Genomic DNA, 12728 nt, shown 5'->3' with positions numbered 1-12728 from the left:
ATTGAGTCTGCCATGAGTGGGAAACAAATGTAACAAAATAATAATAAAATAAATTATGTTTTTTTTAGTTACATTTGTACCCCGCTCTTTCCCACTCATGGCAGGCTCAATGCGGCGGGTAATGGAGGGTTAAGTGACTTGCCCAGAGTCACAAGGAGCTGCCTGTGCCGGGAATTGAACTCAGTTCCCCAGGACCAAAGTCCACCACCCTAATCACTAGGCCACTCCTCCACTCCATGTTGATTAAATTCCCCCTAGTTTAGCACAGATCTTTTTGGCACTTAAATTTGGGCACCATTTACTGAATCCGGCCCTCTTTGTACCATATTTGGGGGCCTAAAGGAACCCCCCCCTCCACGTTATAGAATTTCCTCCAAGCAGCGAGTGGCTTCCATGCTTAGCAGATATCATCAGTTCTTCTGTCTATTCCACAGAAGGCCGCTGGTCTTTCACACCTGTCCCTAAGCTCACCAAACATTTTCAGATCTTACAGATGCAGACCAAAGACCCAGTTCCTCAACGTTAAACAAGACCAATGCAGTGAGTTGTCCATTATGGGTTTACATAAATTACAGAATCTAAGGTAAGGATCCCACTCCAATTTGTCATCACAGCCAGGATCCCAATCAGGAGTAATAGTGTGGGATGTAGCGAATCAGAAGGTGAAGTCAATGTCTTGTAAGGAAGATTTCAGAACAGCATATATGTTGAAAGCAGATATAGGAAGAGTATCTCAAAGGAACAAGGATTTCAATCTGGAATAAAACATTAATATTGTATTGGAATTGCTCCCCAACAACTTTGTGTAAAAATGAGCTGAAACATCCCTACAGTTCTGGTACCTCTTATTCTGATAAAAATCCAAGGGTGCCATACTCTATCCAAAATATTAAAGGAAATTAGCCAAAACATAACTGATTCACTACCATTTAGGCGGCATAATGGTATATCCCCGTCTTCAAGTTTAATCATGGCTATTCCATAAATGTCCAATGCATCAATAATATGGGTACCTGGACCTGTAGTACAAGTGTCAAGCAAAGGTTCACAAAGAGTGTGGTATCGAACAAAAGGATTCCACATTTCATTATCGTCGGGACCAGGGTCCCATGCCAAATCCGGGAGATCAAAGGAGTTACTGGAATTACTGGAGTTACTGGATCCGTGTGGCATACTTACAAATTAAGGGGAACTGGTATAGCTCCAATGTTAATAAAAGGAGTTCTACGTATCACTCGTACAATCTCAAAGAAATCAACTGATTTAATTGTATCAGTTCCTCGTATTCTAAGGAAGTATCGGGGTACCCATGGAACACCCAAGAGTTGGAAAGACATTAACCAGTTGATAGAGTCAAAGAACTAATTAACCTCTGCTGAGTCAAGGACTCTTCAGTGACATGGTGAAGGTCTAATGTATGCCTTGTAGCGCTATAGAAATGCTAAATAGTAGTAGTAGTGGTAATGTAGAGGAAAACTGAAAATGGTCCGTCCAGGTTTCCCAGTTTATATTCATCCCTTTGGTAAATGTGCATGCAAAAATTTCTAAATGCAACCCACTACCGACTCCTCACTCACTCATGTCTTCCACCCGAGCTTTCATTCCTTTTCTCATACCTGATCCAAATGTGCCCAAAATCTTTTGGCAGTGTTGGCCTCCCCCTGCTTTCTTGAAGCTCTGAATCAGTTATTTGCCGGTTTCTCCACACCAGGCACAATCTCACATCACCTGATGGTGTTGGAACGCCACCAAGTTTTCTTCTGTCTCTTTCAGAACATCACAGTTACACAGTCTCTACCCTTTTCACGAAGGAACGTGGCAGCTTGGAAAGTCAAAATAGTACAGTGTAGCATTAAAAAAAAAAAAGCAACTTGAAATGTCTTGTTTTGATGAAAATTCTTTTCCCTATCAACAGAGAGAGAGAGAGAGCCTAGTCTCCGACGGACCCCTGTGACCTCTCACAAAATGAAGAAAAGCCTTCAGAATGGGCTTTTCTTCAGATACTTCTGGCCCTCCTGAAGGACCCAAATACCTCACTGCAAAAACAATGGCCGCCTTCCCAACTCTGCAGCAGGGGACCCGGCTCTGCTGTCAGCCAAATCCTTAATAGCACCATCCTTTTCTATACCAGCTGGGCACAGAATCATCAAGCTGGCTTCCAGCCTAATGAAGTGAGGCCCTGAGAGGCCTGGAACCATATAATGAACCTCAGAATCAAAACAAAGCACAGTCATTACATAAAGTAAAAGAAAGCGGGTTTTGTATTAGTGGTCTGCTGGCTTGTCGTCATGCTGTACTCACCGTTACTGTGGTAGGCTTGAGGCCTTTTGTTTGCTTGGGAACCAAACTCTCCCCAAAGTCTTGTATATGCCTGATACATGCTCTTTAAGACTATTTATCTACCCGGGGGAGGGGGGGGGGCTCTTTGTGTGTGTGTGGTGTGTTGATGCGCTGCCCGTAGGAGCATGGGGTTAAGCTGCACTGCGGTAACAGATTTTCTTTCCTATACCTGTTAAATGTAGTTTGCTGGCCTATAATATCCAGCAGGATAGAAACTGGAGAGGTAATGAGGAGCTGCAGATTGAATGCGCTTATAAATGAGTTAGGGACATTTTCGAAATGATTTTGTTTTTAAAGATATTGTAATGACCCTTTCAGGACCCTCACTAGCCCTAGCCCTGGATGCAGCCAAGGAGGTTTTTATGACAGGAGACGGCATGAGCCTATCTGGCCCATTCTGTGGGCTGAAACCAGTGGGTGGAGCTTTCCGCCATATTGTGTGACCCCCAAACATTTGCAGATGCTATTGAAAGCAATAGCGAACTTGTGAGGTTTATGACTGCCTATGTGTGGTTTTTTTAAAAAATTTAACCACTTTTTTATTTGAAAGCTTCCCATATGTAACCTGAGTTTTTTTTAACCTTGGGGGGAGGGGTCATAAGTACAAAACATTTTATACTGCTTACCCCAGAAATAGTGGATTTTCCCCAACTCCATTTAATAATGGTCTATGGACTTTTCCTTTAGGAAGCTGTCCAAACCTTTTTTTAAACTCCGCTAAGCTAACCGCCTTTACCACATTCTCTGGCAACGAATTCCAGAGTTTAATTACACGTTGAGTGAAGAAAGATATTCTCCAATTCGTTTTAAATTTACTACATTGTAGCTTCATCGCATGTCCCCTAGTCCTAGTATTTATGGGAAGAGTAAACAGACGCTTCATGTCTACCCGTTCCGTTCCACTCATTATTTTATAGACCTCTATCGTATCTCCCCTCAGCCGCCTTTTCTCCAAGCTGAAGAGCCCTAGCCGCTTTAGCCTTTCCTCATAGGGAAGTCGTCCCATCCCCTTTATCATTTTCGTCGCCCTTCTCTGCATGAGCCATGGTCTTTCTGCAAGTGTTTACACTCTGGAGCAGCAGATTTGTTTTTGGAGCCGTGGGAGTCCCCACAACATGGCCCCAAGGCTCAGGTAGAGCCAGAGCCTTTCTTAAATCTGCCCCCTACAAATCGAGCCTCCTGTGGCTCCAGTCTGCTACTCCAGAGCTCCCACACCCGTGGTGGGACCGTGGCTCATGCCCTAGGCCCCCACCCCATCCCCAAAGTTAAAAAAAACCTTGGGTTACATATAGGAAGCTTTCAAATAAATAAAAAAAAACATATAGAGGGGCATAATTGAACGATAACGTCTATCTCCATGGGCGTTTATCTCCGAGAACGGGTCCGTGAAGGGGCGGACCGAACCGTATTTTCGAAAAAAATAGACGTCCATGTTTTATTCGACAATTTGTGAGCTGGGCGTTTTTGTTTTTCAGCGATAATGGAAAATGAAAGCGCCCAGCTCAAAAACGAATAAATCCAAGGCATTTGTTCGTGGGAGGGGCCAAGAGTCGTAGTGCACTGGTCCCCCTCACATGCCAGGACACCAACCGGGCACCCTAGGGGGCACTTTTACAAAAACAAAAAAAAAGGTAAAAGAGCTCCCAGGTGCATAGCACCCTTCCCTTGTGTGTTGAGCCCCCCAAATCCCCCTCAAAACCCACTGCCCACAAGTCTACACCATTACTATAGCCCTAAGGGGTGAAGGGGGGCACCTACATGTGGGTACAGTGGGTTTGGGGGGGTTGGACGACTAAGCATTAAGCAGCACAATTGTAAAAGGTAGGGGGGGATGGGCCTGGGTCCACCTGCCTGAAGTCCACTGCACCCCCTAACAACTGCTCCAGGGACCTGCATACTGCTGCCAGGGAGGTGGGTATGACATTTGATGGTGAAAATAAAAAGTTGTGAAACATCATTTTTTTGTGGTGGGAGGGGGTTAGTGACCACTGGGGGAGTCAGGGGAGGTCATCCCCGATTCCCTCCGATGGTCATCTGGTCATTTAGAGCACTTTTTGGGGCCTTATTCGTGAAAAAACAGGGTCCAGGAAAAGTGCCCTAAATTCTAGCTACAAACGCATACTTTTTTTCCATTATCGGCGAAAGGCGCCCATCTCTCCTCGGCCGATAACCACGCCCCAGTTCCACCTTCGCCACGCCTCCGACACGCCCCCGTCAACTTTGTACGCTTCCGCGATGGAGTGCAGTTGAAAACGTCCAAAATCGGCTTTCCATTATACCGATTTATTCGTTTTTGTGAGATAAACGTCTATCTCCCGATTTGGGTCGAAATCTAGGCGTTTTTCTCTTTCAATTATAAGGTGGATAGGCAGTCATAAACCTCACAAGTTTGTTATTGTTTTCAATAGCGTCTGCAAATGTTTAGGGTCATACAATATGGCAGCACTTAGGGGAGACGGCTTCAACATTTTGATGGGGAGCATGATTCAGGGACAAGTGGTTTTATAAGTCAAAATAATAAAAATAAATATTTTGTTTCATGTAGATCTCTTTTGTTTAAACATAACTAAATGGGCTGCAAGCCCCTAATGCAGTCCATTGGTTTTCTTATATTTCGTTCTTGTGCTGATTAATACTGTCAACCAATCAATAGGACTTAACCACTAAATTAGATACAAGCACTACTTCACACGTCACTAAGGAGGTTTTTAGCCAATGAAGATCCCACCCCGTAGACCAGAATGAAATAAACTCAGGTCCGGGGGATACAGAGGCTTTTTCCTCCACCTCAAAGAAATCCCTGCCACGTTGTTATGACCACTATTTGAATGTGAAGTACTGATTAATACTGTGCCAAACCTGAAAACTCTTATATCTGGTCATTAATAAAAGGAATTCATTGTGAACACTATACACCCTAAAAGGTTTTGAGGTACATGAATAAATAAGTGTATGCTTGTGTCCCTAATCAAGCATCCAAAGTTTATATAATCCTTTCAAGAAAGTCAGATAATCATTTAACTTGCTAGCGGAACATAACTACAGAGGCATGGTATTTTTAATATATTTTTTATTAAGATTTATTTACTGCCTTTTTGAAGGAATTCACTCAAAGTGGTGTACAGTAAGAATAAATCAAACATGAGCAATAGACAATTACAGCAGTAAAAATATTCAAATAACAATACAAAGTATGGCATAGTTACTACTTACAATGTCAACACAATACGTAATACAACATTTTAGTTGACAGTGAAGGGTAAAAGTAAAGATGGAACTTTATAGATAGGTAAGAGAGTAAGAGGAGTTAGAAAGTAAGGTGATTAATTTAAAGAAAGATATGATCATATTTTCAATATGGTAATACTAGGGTCCAGCTAAGGAACAAGTTATTTTGAGTTAGTCGTCACTGGACCAAACTTGATTTCCTTGTGCCATCACCATCCAGCTGGATAGGCAGTGCCTTAAAAGGTGGAGGATAAAGGATTTTCTTTTTACATTTATATCACACATTATCCCAAGCAAAGTCGAGTTCAACGTAGCTTACATTTGAAAATACAGTGAAAGAGACTAATAGAATTCAGTTATATCATGGGAGCAAATAGATGGATATGTCTGAAACATTTAACAAAGTTGAAATTAGCATATATACCCAACTGGGCTTTTAAAAGTCTGTCCTTTAATGATGCTGCATGTTCAGAATTTGTAGCCATAAGTATAGACAGTTATTCAAATATTATCACATGAATACGCCAGAGCAGGCATTAACTTCTACTTAATTTGTATTTTCTCATTTCCATCTTCCAAAATTCCAGATAGCAGATGTACAGATCAGCAGGACCCAAAGCAGTCCAAAACAAGTAAAGTTAGGAACAACACAGTTTATACCTAATTATTCCACCACCCTTAGGATTCACCTTTGGGTTTAATAAGCAAAACCATGTAAGGACTGGATAAACAAATTAAAACAAAATTTAAAGCAAATGCCCTTAATATGTAATACTTGGTAGCAATAATGAAACAGTGATGAAATATTCATATAGCAAGCAGCCTGAGCCAACAGATTTATTTTCATTTGAACATAATTAACTTTGTATGAACTTGGCGGCTAATAGTCTGCTGAACTGGACAATGCTGGCACATTTAGACTGATTCTGGACTTCTGCATGAAGGTAGCTCTGCCCTCATTATTCAATATCTGTCTTTTGAATAGTAGTTATAAAAATATCAAGTGCATTTTTATAATATACCACTGCAATCCACAAAACAAGAGGTTCAAGTTCCCACATGCCATCTTTTTCTTTTGATCTAGGCACAGGGAAAAAAAAAGGTTTAAATACTCCCAGGTTTCACCTAATTCATGTTTGATGTGGGATATAAATGTCATAAATAAGTAAATAAATCAATAAATAAATAGAAACTCTGAATGTTGAGCACCTAATTCTCTTAACATAATGTCTGTTTTAGTGGCCCTTTACCAGGAGAAAAACAACTCTGCACGAATATAACACATGCTAGGGTGTCCCTATAGCCAGCCCCTTCAAATGACACACTGATTACAATTTATAACACATTACTACTCTACCTATGAAATGTTATTCTGTTATTATACTTCCTCTGTGTACATCTGTGCAGTGGCGTACCAAGGGGGGGCGGTGGGGGCGGTCCGACCCGGGTGCACGCCGCTGGGGGGTGCCGCGCACCTGTCGGCTCTTCGTTTTCATGCTCCCTTTGCCCCGGAACAAGTTACTTCCTATTCCGGGGCAGAGGGAGCATGAAAATGAAGAGCCAGCAGGCGCGCGGCACCCCCCTCAGCGGCGTGCACCCGGGGGGGGGGGTTATTTCGCCGGGGATCGGGGGGGGTTTCGCCGGTGGGGGGGGGGCGTCGTGCTGTTCGGGGGAGGGCGCTGCACCCAGGGGGCGGGGCGCATCGGTGATCCGCCCCAGGTGTCAGCCCCCCTAGGAACGCCACTGCACCTGTGTGCTTCACAAGATGGCATGTTTGAAAGTATAAGTGAGGTTAAATAAAAATGCTACCAACAATAAAGAACAGCAACGTGGATGCAGCAGCTCATAGGTTTTTATGCTTTGTTTTGAGTGTACTGGGATGACGGCTATGTGGAGAAGGGGAAACAGAGGCAAACCTAATTGGCTTCAGCTTTTTGACATCATGCTGTCTCCTGTTTCCGGTTGGAAGGGACATCTCTTACCCAGTGTTGCCAGGTGGGCGGTTTTACCGCCCAATTGGGCTGTTTTCCTTGACCCGCCGCGGGGAATTTTTGCCCGCGGCGGGTTGCGGTTTTTTGGGCTCCTTTTGGGTCTTTTGGGCGGTTTTAAAAGTGGTTTTTTCGGCTGCGGGGGCGGAGTTAGTGACGTTTTGGGCGGGGTTAGTGACGTTTTGGGCGGGGTTAGTGATGTTTTGGGCGGGGACGATGACGGGGGAGGCGGGGCCGATGATGGCGGGGGCGGGGTGATGACGCGGGGGTGGGGGTGTCAGGAGCGGGGTTTGACTTTGGGCGGGTTTTGGGCTGGATTTGGGCTCAATTGGGTGGGAAAAAATTTTTCCACCTGGCAACCCTGCTCTTACCTCCAGACAGAACCTCCCCCCTTACAGAAGTGTGCATGAACTGTGTGAAAGAGGAAAGGGGACCAGGATAAGAAAAAAATCCTATATGGAGGGCCTTGGGTAGGCTGCAAGATGGATTGCCCTGACAAGCCCCTCCCCCCACATAATAATAATTTAACTTAACTTAATGTGGCATTTTATACTGCTTAGCCAGTTGCCCAGGGAAGTAGGTGATTACAATACAGCAAAGTATGAGACTAAGGGCCAAAGCTGGCATGAGCTGGACAATTTGTTAAAAAAAAAAAAATCTAACAGATGTCAAAGACCTCTTTTTTTTTAAATGCTGCCATTAAAATCCAAAACATTTTTTTCTGTGAAAATATGTGGCTTGTGAATATCACACCTTTGCACCCCATTTTTCTATATTTTGAGTTTCTAGTGACATAGCTTATTTTGCTGGTTATGTACCAACTTGGATAAATAAGCCTCCACATTCCTCTTGAGTACAGATCTGCCAGCAGTACCACCAGAGATGAACAAGGGCAGCCGGGCAGCAGCTCCTGGGGCAGGAAGAAGTTGACGACCATCCTGCACGTTGACTTTAGCGGCACAAGTTGGTGGTCTAAATCCAGATCAGACAGACGTGCATTATACAGTACAGAGAAGTGTTATAACCTAACATATATATGCCTTGGAAAGTCCAATTAAACAGGTATCACTTTATTTTCCTTTCTGCTGTTTTACTTTGTCATTATTAGGTGAATAAGTTACAAAGGACAACCAACACTGCAGACCAGGGCTGGCATTAGTGGGGTTTCAAACAGAGCCCCGAGCCATAGGACCCAGTTTTTCAAAATGATTCAGGGGCTAAACCCAAAAGAAATGATCCCTTCCTGGTCACAGTCAATGAAGTTGCTCAATATTGAGGATGCTCAAGCACCATAGAACCCAGAGAACTGGCACCTATGCCCTGCATTCCTATGCTCCAGGAAGTTCCAAACCCTCCTAAATCTGAAAGACAGCCTGTTAGTGAGCTTTGGGGACCTCTTTTAAATTTCGGCCCCTACCTTCCCCCTCTTACACAAGGTTCCACTTGGGTAGGAAAACCTGCTACGCTAAGATCTTTCCTGACTGTGGGACACCTCACCATCTGTTCTTATGCAGATGAAAAGCCTTCTTTCCTATGTTAGTCTTGGCTTGTCGATTGCCATGTCTAATCCTAAAATGATCTGTTTGTTATTGGACAGGTTGTCACAAGATAACACGGGACCAGATTTCACTCTTATTTCTGAGCAGCAAGTGTGTACTCTAAAAAAGGAAGCCACACAAAGTGTGGAGGTGCACTTAATCCCCACGAAACAATACAGGAAGAAAAAAGAGAAGAGTGGGGGGAAGATAGGCTCTTTCCGATCAATAAGGGAGACGTATATTTGAAAAAGGTAAAATGTTTATTATAACAGGTCGACTCAACACAGCTGTGTTTCGGCGACGTAGCGCCTTCTTCAGGAGTCTTCCACCAGTATATCGAGTACTTGAGTGTCACTACGGCCTCGCTTGCTGTATGCATTTCTGTCACTACCAGGACACGGTACCAGTGACTTCACAGTGAGAATCCTGAAAGGTAACTTTAAACCCACACAAGAACGTAAGACCTTTGAAGTCAGAATGATTGAATATTTTAACACCCAACAGAAAGTACTTAACAAGGACCTGGGGTTCCTAGCCCATTATAAACCATAAAGCTGTATGTCTCTGTTGATCACCCTCCCCTCACCTATCCACACCCATCCTGTTAGAATATCAATGATATGCTTTGATGTCCCCATGCATACCTCCTACCCACCCCCCTCCTCCCACCCTGTCAGACTGTCATAGTAATGCTTGAATGTTTTCACTTATATACACTGTCAGCTAGCACATTTGCTTATTTCCGATCTGACGAAGAAGGGCAACCTTCGAAAGCTAATCAAGAAATGTATTAAGTTATGTCCAATAAAAAAGGTATCATCTTATCCATGTTTTATTTTGTTTGATTTCTATTGATAACCTTAAGAGTGGACTAACATGGCTACCACACTCCTCTGTCACTACTGTGAAAGAGAAGGAACTGCATGTTCTTCAAAATTGTTTTTCTTGGAGTATTAAACACTCAAGTACTCGATATGCTGCTGGAAGACTCCTGAAGAAGGCGCTACGTTGCCGAAACACGGCTGTGTTGAGTCGACCTGTTTTAATAAACATGATACCTTTTTCAAATATACGTCTCCCTTATTGATCGGAAAGAGCCTATCTTCCCCCACTCTTCTCTTCTTTCTTCTTCCAGCAAGTGTGTACTACAGACTGGGTGACTTCTCTTATTCCGCAGTCCACCATTCAGTAGGCAGCACAGAGTCAAAAGCAGGGTGTGTCTTTTTATAAGACTCAAAAGTGGGGGAGCAGACTCGGCTCTTCTGAAGCTAGGAAGAAGGCTGGTCTTCTAGGACTGGTTGACCTACTAAATCATGCATCACTATCAAGGATCAATGAGAATTTCTTTCCCCTTTCCACCTAAACTCATCCTTCCCATTGATCCGTCACATTATACGGTTGCATCGGAACTGGTCACCTTATCCATTCCACCAAAACGCTCCCTTCCCCTCTGCTCCTACATCATGCATGTGTGCTGGAGATCAAAAACAGCATCAAAGGCCCTCAGCCTATCCATCAAAAGTCCTCCTCCTCTTTCTCTCTGCCATCATAAAGCAATAGCAAAAGGCAAAAAAAGTTATTAACCCCAACCCTCTCCTCATTAGTTCTGTTAGCCCTCCTCCTGCATCTCTTCTGAATTTTAGCTTAATTTCCCATAGGGAGATGACAGAGCTCATAAGATCACCATGTCGGCCACAGACCCACATTTTTCATGTGCCTCTGGTACCCCCAATGGATCCTCAGAAGCTTAGCTACAATTGGGTGGCAGAGCAGGTGGGGGGAAGAGGGGTTGGTGGTTGGGAGGCTAGGATAGGGGAGGGCAGACTTATACTGTCTGTGCCAGAGCCGGTGATGGAAGGCGGGACAGGTGGTTGGGAGGCAGGAAAAACTGCTGGGCAGACTTATACGGTCTGTGCCCTGAGAAAGACAGGTACAAATCAAGGTAAGGTATACACATGAGTTTATCTTGGGCAGACTGGATGGACCGTGCAGGTCTTTTTCTGCCGTCATCTACTATTTTACTATGTTACTATGTGTAGAATAAACCCTTTTTTGCAGCTTCTGTCTGGTTCACTTGCATTTTGGGGAAGGTTAGAGCACATTGTGATGTCATTAAGGGGCCTGTGATGTCATTAACGCTTACCACAGCTAAAAACGCTTTACCGTGGGGTGTGCTCAGGCATCCCAGGGTAGTTCGGGGATCATCGTGTGCTACCCACATGGGGCGGACAGCGGGAATCTTCTGTGCTGATCGGTTAGTGCGGCTACATTGCTGCATGCTAACTGATTAACGCATTGTTAGCGCATGAGCCCTCACCGCCTACAGAATAGATGTCAGTAAGTGCTAAAGGGAAAATTAGCATGTGGCCATTAATCCTGGAAATGTAAAGATCAGCTATTTTACGCCTGCGGTAAAAATGGCCTTAGTACATGGGAATGATCCGCGTACAGATACGCTAAAGCCACTTTTTACCGAAGTTTCACTAAAACGAGCATGCACGTGACGTGAGGGGAAGAGCAGGCCAGGCAATGTGGCGGAGACCAGTGCTGGACGAATACTTCAGCTGGGGGAGGGGGGGTTGGGGATCACCGCCAGCAAGGGTATGTGAGGTGGCGGGGAAGGGGAGCAGCAGGGAGGCAGGCCAAAACTAAGGGGCTCTTTTACTAAAGCTTAGTCTGCCTCACAGGTATAAAACAGGTCATGCAGCATTTAGAATGTACGAATTCCATTAGCGTGCACTAAGCTTTAGTCAAAAAGTCTTTAAGTACTAGGGGGGCCATTTCACTAAGCCACGTAGGCGCCTATACACGCCTATTCAGAACTACCGCCCGGCTACCGCGTGACCTGGGCAATAATTTCATTTTTTACGCATGCCGGAAAAATTCAAGTTTCTTGGCCTGCATCAGCTTCTACAAACACACTACTGGCAATTGCAGCTTTCTCTCCAAGGCCGTGGGTCCCAAACCTGGTCCTGGAAGCACTCCAGCCATACCCACAATTAATATTGATGAGCTAGATTTGCATGCAGGGGAGGCAGTGCATGCAAATATTTCTCATGAATATTTATTGTGGGTATCCTGAAAACCCGACTGGCTGGGGTCCCTCCAGAACTAGGTTTGGGAACCACTGCTGTAAGTCTAATTTTTCCATATCTCCATTTTTTCTGTTGAGGAAAGAGAAACGGAGAAGGGAGAGGGTGCTCATTAAAGCGCGTCTCCGAACTAATCTATAGCAAAAATTGAAGCTTGTACAGTTCTGTAATTCTCTCACTGTGAAGCATGTTGGAATCTCACTTGAATTAAAAAAAAAAAAACAGTTCTAGTTTAAATTATTATCTGTATAAATTATATCTAAGATCCATTCTATAAAATTCACTGCACTATATGATAGCTTTTGTCTTTTATAGTATGGAACATTAAAAGCTTTTATTTCCCCGATATAAGACAAAAAAAAGTGTTAATTCTAACTGCATGCTGAACATTGAAAAGAAGCCTTTGACTGAAATGCTATTTGAAGGAATTGAAATGACCTTGAAATCCTGAACCTGCCCTCCCTGAGCTCACAGCCGGAAGGAAAATAGCTGTATGGTGCTGGGGAAAGGGTGGAGGGAGGTGGTCTCACAATCCCTGTCTA

The 12728-nt window shown here is 43.9% G+C and overlaps 1 protein-coding gene across 1 annotated transcript in view; it reads right to left on the bottom strand.

Moving 5' to 3' along the window:
* Positions 1-12728, bottom strand: part of PDE2A (phosphodiesterase 2A) — a 687803-nt gene that overhangs the window by 497066 nt on the left and 178009 nt on the right. The window lies entirely within an intron of this gene.

This window comes from Microcaecilia unicolor, chromosome 4 (genome assembly GCF_901765095.1).
Source record: "Microcaecilia unicolor chromosome 4, aMicUni1.1, whole genome shotgun sequence".
In the NCBI taxonomy this organism is placed as follows: Eukaryota; Metazoa; Chordata; class Amphibia; order Gymnophiona; family Siphonopidae; genus Microcaecilia; species Microcaecilia unicolor.
Note: the sequence above shows the minus strand (reverse complement) of the source record. Positions and strands in the feature narration are given on the sequence as shown.